This window comes from Neomonachus schauinslandi, chromosome 7 (assembly GCF_002201575.2).
Source record: "Neomonachus schauinslandi chromosome 7, ASM220157v2, whole genome shotgun sequence".
Lineage (NCBI taxonomy): Eukaryota > Metazoa > Chordata > Mammalia > Carnivora > Phocidae > Neomonachus > Neomonachus schauinslandi.
The window spans coordinates 92,174,859-92,191,009 of NC_058409.1; the positions used below are offsets into that span (position 1 = coordinate 92,174,859).

At 41.4% G+C, this 16,151-nt stretch overlaps 1 protein-coding gene across 1 annotated transcript in view; it reads right to left on the reverse strand.

Annotated features, from left to right (window-relative positions):
• The window catches only part of DOCK2 (dedicator of cytokinesis 2), a 412,121-nt gene that overhangs the window by 257,496 nt on the left and 138,474 nt on the right, over positions 1 to 16,151 (reverse strand). The gene's annotated exons all lie outside the window — the stretch shown is intronic.

Consider the following 16,151-nt stretch of genomic DNA (forward strand, 5'->3'; position numbering starts at 1 on the left):
TTCCTTCCTTCCTTCCTTCCTTCCTTCCTTCCTTCCTTCCTTCCTTCCTTCCTCCCTTCCTTCCTTCCTTCCTCCCTTTCTCTCTTTCTCTTTCTTTCTTTCCTTCCTTCCTTCCATCATTCCTTCCTTCCTCCCTTCCTTCCTCCCTCCCTCCCTCCCTTCCTTCCTTCCTTCCTTCCTTCCTTCCTCCCTTCCTTCCTCCCTTTCTCTCTTTCTTTCTTTCCTTCCTTCCTTCCATCCTTCCTTCCTTCCTTCCTTCCTCCCTTTCTCTCTTTCTCTCTTTCTTTCTTTCCTTCCTTCCTTCCTTCCTTCCTTCCTTCCTTCCTTCCTTCCTTCCTTCCTTCTAGATAATTTTTCTTTAAATAAATAATTCATGAATATATTCTCCTTGCAAAAAAATTTAAATGTTAAAGATTAGGTGAAGATTTCCTTAGAACATCATTCACAATTCCAGTCCCTCCCCCAACACTCGATCCCCAGAGGAAACCAGTTCTTTTATTCCATACATATGTGTGTAAAAGGACTGTATATGCATATATATACACATACATATACAATTTCTGTACGTGTATGCATATAAAAATGTACCAGTATAAAATATGTAGTATCATTTTGATTTGGCCTCCACTTAAGTAAGATATATTATACTGTGATGATAAAACTTTGTGATCTTTTTATAATTTCACATATGTATCAGTATAAAACATACATGCCATTTTGTTTTTGTGTCTTTTTCATAAAATGGGATTCTGCTGTATCTTGTTTTGTACCTTGATTTTTCTTCACTTACCTATTGGAACATTCACCTTCCTGGAGCACTTTCTATGTTATTACAAATAGGGATCAACTTAATTATACGTAGCTGTTGTATAGTATTCTCTATTATGGATATATTTTTTTTATTTAGTCATAGCCCTAGTGATGAACATTTTTCACTGGCACAAACAGTACAAAAGTGAACAACCTTTCACTTGTATCCTTGTGCACAATGGTTTTCATTTTAAATAAATTAAAATGTTCACAAAAAAGGGTATCTCTCTTAGCATTGCTGTCTCAGGAAATTTCTGGAAAGTTCTGAAATCCTACACAGCTTTGTTTCTGTATTTCTCTTGAAAATGGCAAAACTTCCAAGGACCAAAAAATATTCCCCCAATTTTTCAAGCTACCTCCACCCATCCACTCAGCTTCTGGAGCTAAGATGTAAATCCTATACACCAAGATTTCATTTTAATTCAATACAACAAACAGGTATTGAATATCTTTGATGAGGAAGGCACTCTCTTTCCAGAAGTATAGCAGTAAGATAAGGTTCTCACCCATTAGACACTTAAAATCTTGACAGTGATGATTAGCAGCAAAAACAAAGAACAATGGCAGAACATAGAATAAGATAAAGGTGGGATGAAGAAGAAAACATCTCTTGTTCTCTCACCCCAATATCTATTCCTTCTTCCGGCACAGCACCCTGGTTTCACTCTGGGGAGCCACCCTTCTGTGGAATATAATCCTAGGAATACTCTCATGAGGCTGCTTGCCCTTCTCTGGACAAGGGCTGGACATCTAATTAGGATGACCCCCTGAAATCTGAATCTTGAGGGAACTTTAATAACAACAATTGCTGCCATTGCTAACATACTGAATGCTTACAAGGTGCCAGGCACTGCTTTAAGTGTCTTGCATGGATTACCTCATTCAATCTTTCCAATGACTTTGGGAGATAGATACCACTATTTCCCCATTTCACTGATGAGGAAACAGAAGGACGTGCCCAAGTGTACATAGCTAGTATGTGGTAGATTCCAGTCTGACTGCAGAGCCTGTGCTCTTAACCAGAATGCTCTTAGATGAAGAATATAATCTTTCTTGGAGCTCAGCTGTCGGTAGGAAGTGCCCTGAAGAGGCTGCCCATGGTTGCCTGCTGCTTCTTCTCCCACTGCTATTCTGGGTCTCTCCTCTCCGATGACTGGTTCCCCAGGTTTCCTCTGATTCTATGAACTACTCCCCACCTTCCAAATACATTATTTTTACTTAAATTTAGCAGAGTAGGTTTCTGTTGCTCACAACCAAAGAATCCCAACTGGTAGAGTCATAAAATACCATGAGGGCTTCAGATGGGAGAAATGATCTCTGGTTAGAAGATTCATGTAAGACTTTATAGGCTCTGATAGAATTGTGTCCCTTCTCTCAGAGCACCAATGTAAGTTTGTAATTAAATTCTAATTAGTATAATTAGTTAATGTCCCTTCATCCAACCAAAGTGTAAGCTCCATGAGAGCCAGACTAAATCTCAAGTGCCTAACATAGTACCTGTATCATAGTAGTAACTCAGTAAATCTTGGTTGAATGAATGGAAGATAAATTATTTGAGATGATCATTGATGAGTAAATGGCACTGACATAGGAAGAGTGAGGATTTAGGATACATAGGTCTGTGTAAGCAGAATAGGCTTTTGGAAGTAGAATAATGGAAGATAATTTTTAAAAGGAAAGTTCTTCAATTTAGTGGGAGGTGAAGGTTATAGCTCTATGGAAACAAAGTTATAGGCAACCAAAATTTTGATTCAGCTTTGCTTAAAATTAAGGTGAAATCATAGGCCACAGGTTTAATAATATTTAACTTGGACTCAAGAAATTGTTGGCCTGAGGACTTTGAGTACAACGAAATGTACTGGGTGAGCCATTATTTTTCCCTTAGAGAGATAAGGGAAAAGACAGGATAATATTTACATACCAGTTACCATAACATTTAAGTTAAATCTATACCTGGTCCATAGCTTATGACTATAGGTTGAATTTTTGCTCAGATCTATTTATTAAAAGGAGTAAAGAAAGAAGAACATGATGCAATGTTCATTCAGAAGTTTGTTTGAAAGGTTATCTTCTGGTTTCACTTATTTGTGGAACATAAGGAATAGCATGGAGGACATTAGGAGAAGGAAGGGAAAAATGAGGGGGGTGGAATTGGAGGGAGAGATGAACCATAAGAGACTATGGACTCTGAGAGACAAACAGGGTTCTAGAGGGGAGGGGGGAGGGGGGATTGGTTAGCCCGGTGATGGGTATTAAGGAGGGCACGCACTGCATGGAGCACTGGGTGTTATACGAAAACAATGGATCGTGGATCAGCACATCAAAAACTAATGATGTATTGTATGGTGACTAACATAACATAATAAAATTTAACAAATAAATAAATAAAAGGATGCTAATAAAAATTTTAAAAAAGAAAGGTTATCTTCTAAAGGATGTTGACAAATAACTTGGGAAATTTTTGTTTGTTAGAGGAAATGATATGTGTTAGCAAGCTCAATGTTGAAAAACAAGGTGAGTTCATTTGAAGTTGTAAACTCATTAGATGAATGGCTTCCTCAACTTGCTTAAACTTAACTTTCCAACTCTGCCTTCACCGAGGTTGTCACAAGTAAAACCAGCCAGAAGCTAAGAATTCTGCATTCTCTCACTAAGTTAGATAAGGATTGTAAAGTCTTCCTCTTTGAGAAGTTAATTTCGCAAGTAAAATAAAGATCTAATAAAGGAAATTTTTTAAAAAAAATTTTTTTGAAGATTTTATTTATTTATTCGAGAGAGAGAGAGAGAGAGCATGAGCAGGGTGAAGGGCAGAGGGAGAAGCAGGTTTCCCGCTGAGCAGGGAGTCCGATGCGGGGCTCCATCTCAGGACTCCAGGATCATGATCTGAGCCGAAGACAGACACTTAATCGACTGAGCCACCCAGGCACCCCTAATAAAGGAAATTGAAAACACAACAAAAAGTCTTGTTCTCCCACAGGTCTCTGGGCAAAAGGGAGTCCTCAAAAGATGTGTTTTAAGGAGATTCATGTCCCTGCAGCATAGAGGGTAGCTGGAGGAAGAAAAGAGGTCTCTGCAAAGGGCAGAGACCAGTGAATATGCCACTACAGTAGTCCAGGTGATGATAAATGAGAATATAAGCGCTGGGTTCTACCCCTCTAGAGTCCCAGCCTCCAATGCAACATTTTTGTCTTTTGTTGAAGCTAAAGATTTAATAGGACTGTAAAGGAAGGTGGTAAGAAATAGATCAAGAACAGTCAATTGTCTTGAGTTTACAGCATAAGAAGACAATGTCTTAAAGTCTAAAATAGCCTGTTTTGACTCAAGATTAAAAATCATTTAAAACTATAAAATGGGATCACTAGGACCTAGAGTGATATGTAAAGAGATATGTAAAGCCAGATAAGGGGTTAATCCATTCAGGTAGTTAATTAACTCATTCATTCATTTAGTCAGTCTACTATATTCACTGAAGGCTCCCTAAGGGGCAATCACTATTCTGTGGTGGGAGGTAATGGTCAGGGGTTACCAGCCCATCCCAACAAGAGAGCCAACAGAAGTTAAGAGGCAGATGTAAATAGACAAGAAAAAACCTGGTGCTTTTACCTCTTGGGAGTGACAACCTACAAGGAGTGTTCATACAACAGAGCTGTGTAGTAACAAAGGTCAAGTTTTTCCTTAAAGGTTCATTCTGCTGGTGTTCTGTTGAGATCCTCAGTTAGATCCCATTACAAAGATATATGAATCCAAGGCAAAAGGCTACTTGGGAGATTTTAGATATTAATGAAGATCTCCTTGGGAAGTCACCAGACACTTTATTTTTATTTTTTTTTTTTTAAAGATTTTATTTATTTATTTGAGAGAGAGAGAGAGAATGAGAGACAGAAAGCACGAGAGGGAAGAGGGTCAGAGGGAGAAGCAGACCCCTTGCTGAGCAGAGAGCCCGATGCGGGACTCGATCCCAGGACTCCAGGATCATGACCTGAGCCGAAGGCAGTCGTTTAACCAACTGAGCCACCCAGGCGCCCCAAGACACTTTAAATTCTACTTCAAATAGAGTTAAAATAGTAGATCCTCAGGGAGAGGTCTGGTTTTGAGCTCTCCATCCCTATCAAGTATTTAAGTAGTAGGTAAGTTGCCTATGGATAGGGATGATGAGAAGGTATTCAAAGACTCAGAAGGGGTGAACTAAATGGTTGTTAAGTCCCCATCCAAAAGTCTATGATTCCCACAAAATACAGCTTCAGAGGAAGTGGCAGGAGGTAGGGTTTATTAGCTAGGTGGAAAGACAGTGGATGGGTTTGCATTATTTACAAACCACTGATGTTGTGGGAGCTGCAGACCAGGCCCCAGCAAAAGCAGTGGTTTATCAATCTGAAAGTCCTCTATTCACAGATTATCAAAACCAAGCATCCCCACAAGACAAAGCCTCCTGGTGCTGAGAGTCAGCAAAATTTTAGCTGAGGGGGCCATTAATAATGTGGCCTGTTTTTCAGAAAGTACTTTATTTTCTCATTAACTATGATTTCTCAGAAATGTCTGGCTCCTCTGTTTTGAGATGAAATAATTTTTCTCGTTTGTAATTGGAGCTATGAAATTATATTAGCTGTAAAGCTTCAAGAAGTAGCATTTCTAAATTGTGGCTTGATTGTCAAGCAAACAAACACAAACGGCTTAAAAGATAAATGTTGCCAGAGCCTTAAATCAATCTTTATAGGCAGAGCCAATGAGTATCAGAGATCTGCAAACCTACCCCAGTACCTGATACCCGACAAAGGCTGGGAGATCTGCCACCAGGTGACAAGTCCAAATTGTAATTGGACCAGCACTTAGGAAACTGCAGAGCTGTTCAACTCTGTATTTTCACAGGAAGGAGCTTTCTTTTGTTGACGTGATGGCAGAGAGGACAATGCAGTGTTTCTGGGCTCTGGTTTCTTCCTTCTTGGAGAAAGTTTTGTCCTATGGAAGAAGGTGCTACTGCCAGAATCCATAGCTCTCTTGAAGTGTCAAATGCTTTTGCAATAATTTCAAGACTCAGGGACTCTAAATATGAAGGTCCTTTCCCTCGCCTCCATCTCCATAATATTAGCCCCATAGAAAGAAAGAAATAGAGATGCTTTGTCCATTTTGGAAAATCATTTTGAGATGCATCAGGGCCAAAACTACATCTGTGACCACAGCCCCAACCCCAGCTCCAGAGGGAAGCACACCTAAGAACCACATATGAACTCAGCATCTTCCCCACAGGTCGGCTCCTCCTCTGCTCGGTCTCAGAGTGAAGGCACCTCAGTCACACAGTCCACACCATCAACCAAACAACTTGCTTCCTCTCTCTGAACCCAACGTCAATCCATCATGAAGTCATCTCCATCTGGCCCCCCAAGCCAGCCTTCTCCATCCTCCATTCCAAGTCTCCCAAACTTATCTCCCCATTTCCAATCTCAGTAGCAGGAATTTCCCCCAAACTCAAACCTGACCACAGGACCCACAGCTTGAAGTTCTTCCGTGGTTTCCAGTTGTCCTCAGGGTGAGTATTGTGAACCCTTTGGCATAGCTGAAAGCCCTTTGTGACCAAACCCTTCATTACCTCCCCATACTCTACTTCCCACACTGTCCCAGCCTATTCCTCTCCTGCTTCAGTTTTTGCACATTATTTTCTTTGCCCAGAATACTTTTATCCCATCTTTCTTTACCTAACTTCTTCTTGCCTTCTAGGTCTTAACTTAGATGCCAAAACCCCTAGGACAGCATTCCTGACATCCCAATATGACTTGGGTGACTCTCTCCTATGTTCCTGTAGCACTCAAATTCTGTCTTAATCATATGTCACACTACGTGGTCATTGTCTGTGTAATGGGATGAGCAGTGAGATCCTTGTTATCATCTCAGAAATGAAGCCGAGGCCCGAAGCTGAAAACGAAAGATGTAATTACCCCGCATTCTAAATTCAAATTGTTTCCAGTAGTGGGGGTACACCTCAAGGTTTTCTGAGACGTACCAGTTCAGTACCAGCCCCACACCAATCTCCATGCACCTGAGGGAGGATCAGCAGAGGTCTTTGGATGTAAAGCGATGTCCATAGAGAAAGGCCCCAAAGTGGATATGGAGTGAGGAAGAGCCAAAAGGATCATTCATGAAATATACGAAGATGAGACTGGCACCTTATATCCCCACTAGGGACATGTTGGCTGATCTTCGAGCCCAGATGCATCCCAGTTCTGCCAACACAATGGAGAGACATGAGAACACTCGGAACCCCTGCTCTCACCAGAGGGAGAAGGGTTAAACACAAGCAAGGCATCTGTCAGGGGCTTGGTCACATCCTCAGTGTGGTTACTCCGTGTCTAAACCTGCTGGTGGCAACCTTCACTTGGAGTTTCATAGCCAGCTCCTTACTTTATCACCAATATAGGTTAATTGATTCTTCAACCCCGGTCAATGTTTTACAGGCTTTAAGGTGAAACTCATTCTGCTTTACCCAAGTTCCTACTGACCGAAAGGTGAATTCAGCTCAGCTCAATCCTCTTGGGGTTATCAAGGCTTGTCCTGTCCTCCCCACAGCCCTTTTGGCAAACAGAGAAAATGCCTAATTGAAGCCCAAAATTCTCCCTGGGCATGGCTGAGCAGTGCAAGCTTGGCTCAGTGTTTTTCTTCTGTTCAGGTGTCAGAGGCCATGTGGTTGGATCAGCTGGACATGGAGGAGGACCTCCACACACAGCTCCTCTGACAGATAGCAATTTGTTCTCACAACCTCCCTCCTCCAGCCAGTGTGTCATGAAGAAAAGTAATTCCACCCACTGGGAAATCAATAACTACCCACAAACTTCATATTTTGGATCAGGTTACAAGCCTTTTACAACTCTACTAGCATTTCCCCCCACATTCTTCAGCAGCAACTCATGATTCACTTTACTTACCTCCCTGAAAGCACACCTAATTACAATATCCAGAATCATCCCTCACTGCCCCTCCAGCCTACATCTGCCATGATGTACATCTTCACTTTATGAAGCCTGAGGGCCAAAATATGTCTCCCCAACTAAACAAACACAGCCTATTTAGAGATTTCAGAACTCAGCAACTGTAAAAATTCTCCTTAGGTATCTTAGAGGGGTGAATGCTAAAGAAGAAATGTAATTCCAGAACTTTATTGTAGACACCCACTTCACCTTCAGTCCAAGCTATTGCTTTTACCACATAGCCTTTATATTTAACATGAAACATGACATTGCACTAAACCTATAAGAAAATGCCCTATAAGAAGTTGAAATTGGCCACTCAGAAACATAGTGATGACAGGAAAGGTAGATTGATATATAGTTGCTGGAATTAAGAGGATGTATGTTTGTGCCCCAAAAATGTCACACTGATTATAAATATAATTTGTAAGCTCTGATAGTCTATGTGTAATCTATTTATATCTTTGAGTATATAGATATAGACATAGATATATGTTGCTGGAATTAATCTATGTCTATTAATTTATGTCTATATATATATGTAAAGAGAGAGAGAGGGAGAGATCAAATAATTACTGTAACAGACACTGTTCTACTGGATGTTATATTCTAGTGGATATCAAAAACAATTCAAGAGCATAATAATTGTCTTAGGTGGGATTCTCCAGAAGCAAACTCAGAGATGAGGTTTGGATGAAGGTGACTTACTTAAGAGGTATTCCAGAAAACACTGGAAGGGGAGTAGAGAAGTAGAGACCATCAAGGGGAGGAGGCCAGGCAGGCTGCAAAGGCAGGCAAGCATCACAGAAAGCAAGCACGGGAAGGAGTGCGGGCCGCGGGGGCAAAACAGCTAGGGTATTTCAACCCTGGGAATGGACAGCCGTGGGCCCTGCGAGTGCTCTCAGCACACAGGCCCCTGCAGCCTAAGGGCAGCCCAGGGAGGCCAGTGCCAGCTATGGGGACAGAAAGTCCTCCTGGAGCTGTTGTGCACAAAAATGCTCATCAATCACAGGAGGCCCAGAGCCCTAGAGTGGATGTTGCAATGACAAATACAGACAGCTGCCCCCAAGACAAGGAACTGGCAAACAGGAGAAAGAGAGCCTGGGCATGCAGGGAAGATCATTCCACCTGAGGCAGTTAAGAAGACCTCTTTCCTGGGACCTGAGTGTGAGAAGGGAACAGCCTGCAAAGATCTCAGGAAAGAGCATGCCAAGCAGAGGAACTAGCATGTCCAGGCCCTGGGGTGGAAAGGTGCCTAACATGTTGAAAGAATCACGTGGACCAAGTGTGGCCAGATTATGGAACACGGGAAGCATACTAACGAGATGACAAACTTGGAGAGTCTGGCTGGGGCCAGGTCTCATCATGTGGCCCATGGTAAGGAGTCTGACCCTTGGGGGAAATAAACATGTTTTGTTTTTGTACTTTTAATGAGTGTTGGGGGTGGACCTAGAGAGGAAGGCAGAACACGGTAGAGGATTGTTAAGGAGGGGAAGAAGAGCTCTAATATTTATTGAGCCCTCACTATCTACCAGGCATTCTCTGTATGAAGAGAGTATCATTATATCTATTTTTTGGATGAGGAAACTGAAGCTCAGAGTGGTTCAGTAACTTGCCTAATATCACACAGCTGGGATTTTAACCTAGGAAATGTGCTTCCAGAGCCCACATTCACATCTACTAAGCTATCCTGCCTCCTTACAGTAACAGTGATGGAGAGAGAAGATGAAAGCTTGATTAGTTTGTAGCACGAGAGACAGAAGTGGAGAGACGTGGGGCAGAGTTAACATGTCTTGCTGATGGATTAGATGTGCTATATCAATGTGTAAGCATATGGATTTTGGACAGTTGAGTGAGAAAATAATAGATTCATTTTAGGATTTATCAAATTAGGATCTAATCATGGGGACCATTTCATTGCCTCAACTAGCAAGGAATGAAAAGATTCCCATTGACGTTTCTCTGATGGTGTGAAGTGGCTGCAGAGGTGGCCCTGTCATCACGCCTTCTGAGAGCTATTAGGGCATAATTGGTGTGTTCTGACAGGTACCTGCACTTTCACTTACCCCTTTGCACTGCCACTGCTGACCAGCCTCCTCCCAGCCAGCTCACTCATTAAACCATAATCAAGCTCCATAGAAAGTGCTTTTAGGAAAATAAAGGTGCAGATATGGCCAACTGAGTCATGACCCCAAATTTGATTTGTCCCTAATGCTTAGAACAATTACATTCACAATGCGATACCAGATGAGTGTAGCTTAGCCTATTATAAGACTGTCTCGCCCACCTCCTAACCCTGGCTAATGGAAGGAGAAGCAAATGGAAAAGCTTGGGGTGGAACCAAGTGGCCTCTATACTGGATAATCTGGGCCGTCTTTAAAGGAAGATTCCCATCAAAGTACTATGCTCCATTTCAAATTCATGCAAGAGGAGAAATAAGTCAAGTTAGCTTTTTGACTGCAAAGAGCTGTGTCTTACTTCCCTTGCACCCATTTGATTCTAATTCAGTGACATCTGGAATTCAAATTAATTTATAAGCACTCAGGACACCTATTAGAACAGTCAGTACCACCCATACCCCTCCAGGGCTTATCATCCCTGACCCATTGCCTTTCTTCCACACCATGCTACACAGATCCCTTAATCTCTTCACCCCACCCCTTAGCCCTTTGGAGACTCACACGATTCACTGGCTTCATGGATTTCAATCTATACTTAACCAAGAACTCTTTCACCTTTAACTCTTTCTGAGCTAATTTGCAGTGGTATACTCAGAGTTTTCTCGGCAGTAGGAGTCATTATAACAAATGCGTTTTAATAAAAGGTAGAAACCATTTGTCCAGAAATCTATTGAGAATGAAAGGGAATGGGAGAGGGGGATATTAAGTATGAGACAGGCAACATATGTTGAACTCCTTCTCGGTGCCCGGCACCACACTGAGAATTTATTTAATCATTACCAAAACCTGTTCCATATATTATGTTACCCCATTTTACAGATGAGAAAATAGGAGCTCCAAGCAGCTTAGCTTACCCAGGGTCACTTAGCTAGCATGACCACAACCAAGGCAAGATTCCAAGATAGACCTGTCTGGCTTCAGTGCCAGCACCCTCCCAGTTCCACTCACACGTGCATGAGTGCAGACAATCATTCCCAACTCCTAGATTCTGCCAGCACGAGGCAGCCACCCTTTGAATTTGTTAGCTCCCTCAAGCTGGCCTGAAATAGAAAATCCAAGATCCTGGTTGATTAATTTGTTTAATGGTTGGTTGTTTTGTTTTAATAAGGGTTAGGGTCCCAGGGGAATAACACAAACAAATTCCAGTCCTGGAATCGTAAACAATGATGAGCATTCATCAACTTGATGATTCAACCTTCAGTTCAGTCATTCACTTTCATTTTGTTAATTCAACGAACCATTTTCTCAAGCTGCAATTGATTGAGCTTACCCACCTCACTACAGTTGGTTAGCAAACAGCAATCATGACTTTCAAACCATTCACTACCTTTTCCTAGGAGACAGTGAGAGCCTGGAGCAAGATGTCTAATCTCAATCAAGTCCTGTCTCCTACAGTTCCTAGAACAATCTTGTCACACAGTAGGATCCTAATAAGTATTAGATGAATGAATGAGTGTTTGCTGATTTCAGAGAGGGAGCCGGGTCTGCCTACATTGAGGGCAACTCTCAGAATCAGAACCCTATTTAGTGTTGGGTTGTTGCAATATTTATTACTCTGTGCTGTCCTTGAAGAAACCAAGTGACAGTAGCTGGGGGCTGGGGGAGGGATGTTTAAGGAGCACTGTATGTGCGCTTCTTCACCTTCCCACCTTCCCTGAGCAGCCCTTCTAGCAATACCTTCCCATTCTTGGCTTTACCCCATCACAGAGACAAGGATGGGAAGTGGACAGAACTCTGGATCGAGTGTCCAGAGACCTAGGTCCGGGTCCCAGCCTTAATATTGGTAGGCTGTGTGGCCTCAGATAGGTCATTTTGCTTCCTCTAAAACTGGGGATTAAAATGCCTAATTCATAAGAGGATCCAAATAAGACATCATACAAATTCAGTTGTAGCTATTAAGTATAAAGAGGTGTGGGGATCTGATGCTATGCCTAAGAAGTTTTGGGATCCAAAGCAAAGCACATTGGAACTTCAGTTTCCTTCAGCTGTAGCTGACATATACACTTGACAAAATACCTGGACCAGGCATGCTGGAATGAAATGGATTTGAAGCTATTACCTGTATTATTCAAACAAAGTGCGCTTCTGTCTGAAATACCAAACTCGGAGGACTGCGTTCCAAGAGGTAGATATAAATTGAAATGATTGGGACATACGCTTTGGATTTTTATGTTCCCTTTTGTATGTGGAGAGACTAACGGAGAGCTCAGGCAAGCTTTTTCTGAACATCCTTTTACATTTCTGTTTGCAACTTAGAATAATAATGCCACTTGCCTGCAATCCTCAAGCTGCCCCCTGAGCAATCCTATATTGCTGCCATCACAAAACTTAAGAATACCAAGAAGAACACAAACCAACAGCAATGTTTTGGATCAATATGAGCAGTCAGCATTCTATTTCTGGGAAAAGTGCACATTAAAAGCCTCTTGTTTACATTTTAAGGCTAACAGAGGGGCCCTTCATTTCAGAGAATTAAATGAGAAAATTCTCCTGGATTCAAGCATTAGCAAAATGGAATAGTTGTGTACTTGTCTCCAATCATCATCTGATTCTCTCTTCCTCTCACCTTCCCCATAACAGCTCCAGAGGAGAGGAGGCTGGGGCCCCTCTCATTTACAGCCCTACACATTTAAAATCCAGTGTTGCTCATTACAAAGGGAAAAAAAGAGAAGTGTAATATATTTCACACAAGCTGAATAATTGGAAGCAAACTTCAAAGAAGGGGGGAAAAATCACTGCCTTTTACCCCCCACAAATAAAAGTGGAAATGGGGAGAATTTCTCCTCTGGCCTCTTCTTCTTTGCTAAAAGCACTCAGCTAAGAAGGCAGAGAACAGAGACAGTCCTGAGGGGGTGGGGGCTTTTGCCTGCTTAGTTTTTCCATTCCTGCAACAGATCCCACATGAGCTCTCCCCTGGAAGGCCCAAAGCAAAAGAGTGATTTAAGAAATGAATCACATCAAAATAAAAAAAAAAAAAAAGAATCACATACTTAGGCCCAATATTTTAATAAGAGGATCAAAGAGATTCTGTTTGGACTCTGAAGCCAATGAAGAGGAAACTGGGCTAAGATGTGAGACAGGAGAAAGTAAACAGAATAAATATCAGTCAACAACATGTAATAAGCTTTCTGTACAAAGGGAAGACAATATATGGTCTTTATCCTTGGGGCAGTCCAAGTGTAATAAAGAAAAGAACCAGTCAATTGATAGGAACAGTATAAAAAAATGCATACAATGAAACACACTGTATTTCCAATTATGTTCGGTCCCTGCTGATGAACTTCAAACTGTACTCCTATGAAATTAACATTTATATTTTATTTCAGGCATGACATGTTGATATATTTATTATTAGTTTTATGTATTTCTTCCCATGCTACCTTACTCCAAAAAGAAAAAAAAAAGAAAAAGAAAGAAGATGACATGCCAATGTGAAAGTTAACATAAGGGCTCCAAGTGCCCATAAAATGTAGCCCTTCACTCGTGTGATAAACTGTTAGGGCAATAAAGGAAATCACCCAAGTTCTAGAGTTTGCTGGTCATTAAGGTAGAAGAGAACTAATTCTGTAAGAGGAACAGATTTTTTCTGGTACTAAATTCTTAAAGAAATTTTTCATACTGAGTTAATGTTAACGGTCTACATTAAAGTTTAGTAGTGTTTAGCTGCTTTTGACATCAGACTGGAATTTTAACTCTGAGAAGAACCTGAGAAAAGCTAATGACTTCAGTTCCTTTGTGTCATATATCTATGCAAAACATAAAAACAACAAATGGAGGAGGGCTCAGGACTGTGCGCTTGTCCTTACATGGCACTTTCATTTATTTTTCAGGCAAACAAATATTTATTTGTTTGCCCAGAAAATGTCAAGCATCATAAATGGCACAGAGGTGTATGGGACCAGGATGTAAATGGCAAAGATAGAGAGAAGTGACCAAATTCAAGGCATATATAAGAAGATTCAAAGGCCTTAGTGATTGATTGAAAGTGAAAAATGAGGCACAAGAAAATCTGAGAGCTAGCTCCAAATGACTGGCAGAAAAATAATGGAAGAGGAGAAGGTTTTCATGAACAGAATGAATACAGCTTTGGAAATGTCAAGTTGGAGTACCTGTAAGACATTCAAATGGAGATGTCAAAGGGACAGCTGGCTAAATGTATCTTAAAATGATCTACTACAAATGGGTAAGCATAAATTCAACTATATGAAGATGCATTGAACATGGCTGCATCCCAAAAAGCATTTATTATGGCTATTATAGTGTATTTAACAGAGAGCACCTCACTAATATTTGGTGAAGACCATGATGAAAGGAAAGGAAGGAAAAGGAAAAGGAGGGGAAAGAAGATACAGAAGACAAGGAAGAGGAGGAGAAGAAAGCAAAGATGGAAAAGGAAAAGTAGCAACACCTGGGGTCTGAATGAGGATGTCTGGGGACACATGTTGGGACAAGGCAGCTCAAAGGGGCTTGGAAACATGAGGGATTTTCACTTGAAATTTTTAGATCATCACAAAGACAGGTTTAGAAAGAGCCCAAAGATGGCTAAGCAGCCCAAACTGCCCAGGGGGTGTAACCAATACACTTGTCAACATTGTCACTTTACTAAATAGGAGCAAGTAGGAGTTGGAGGGCAGAGTTTTCTGGCAACAAGAGTCAACCACTATTTCTAGAGCACCTATAATGTACCCAACTGTTGAAACTGGGATGGAACATAGCTGAAGTCTGGCCCTTTCCCTTAAGGACTCTCCTGCTAGAGCATCATGCACAGCCTACTAGCCCAGGACAAGCAAGGCATAGTGATCAAGTGGACTATGAAGAGGAGGAACGCAAAGAAATGTCAGCATGAAGGAGGCTCCATTCTCATCCCGCTGATGCCCTAAGGACCAGGCCACACAATGAGTGCTACAGAGCCAATGGCGGAGGATAAGAGCAGGAATCTCTCTATATCTTTGTTTCTTTATCTGTAAAGTGGAGAAAATGAGAGCTCCTCCCTTCACAAGGTTTAAAGAATAAAATAATATGTGTAAAGCACTTGGACCAGCACACCTGGACCATGGTAAGCACTATATAAGTGCAAACCATTATTGTTTATTTTTGTTTTAATTTCTGTATGTAACTTTCTAGGTAGTAAAAACATGCTGTATCTTGATATGGGTGGTGGTTGCATGGCTGGATACATAAGTAAAAAATTCACTGAGCTGTACATTTAAGATTTGTGTATTTCACTATAGATAAATTCCACCAAAGTTACAAAATAAATATTGTTACAATGGAAGGTAATAGTTTCCCTTCAACAGGTGTACACAGTAAGGCTTGAGGAAGTCAAGCAAGTTGCCTGAGATAGTCCACCGGATCTCAGCCTGCCTCCCTTTGTCAGCTGAGCCTTCGTCCTCGACAGGGCTCAAGACAGTGGCCACCCAAAGATGCTGTCCCACACTCAACTTGGAGAATCTTCTGCATGAAGAGAGAGCAGCTGTTCCCTCCTCTCTTTCATTCTTTCTCCCACCTTCCACCCTCTTCTCATTTCAGCTCAATTCCATTGTCTCATCAACTATTAAAACCAAAATCCTTGCCAAGTCACAACCTTCAGGTTTCCCTTCACCCAGAGAAGGACTGGCAGTGATAAGGACTGAAGGGAACACACCCCAAGCCCTGCAAATTCCTCAGGGGCTGAAGATGCCCCACTAGGCACTGAAGTGCACCCACTGCCAAGACAAGGAGCATCAGCCAGAGAAGAGTGAGTGATCCTCATTTACGAGGTGCTGTAAAAATTAATTTTGTATGCCTCTTCCATTAGCAGTGTGTCTGAGTTAACCTTAATATGCAAGTTATCATGTTAATCTTTGATACTAAAAAAGAATGTATCATCATTAACCTTCCTATCCCTGCATTTAGCAATGAAGTCTTTTTATTAGCCACATGCAAGAGAAGTAGCATTATTTCTTGGCATCTCAGTGCTCTACCTATCTGTATGCAGGTCCACCGGTCACTTTGTAAAATCTCTGCTGATTCAGAAGCCCATTTTTCAAACATTTGACTCTAACTGCCCATAAGTCACCAGAAGTTGACTCCACCTTCCCCCCCATTTTTTTTTCCAGAGTTGTCTAAATGAGAATGAATCTTCCACCGAAAGAGCATTCCACAAAAGAAAGAAAGAAAGAAAGAAAGAAAGAAAGAAAGAAAGAAAGAAAGAAAGAAAGAAAGA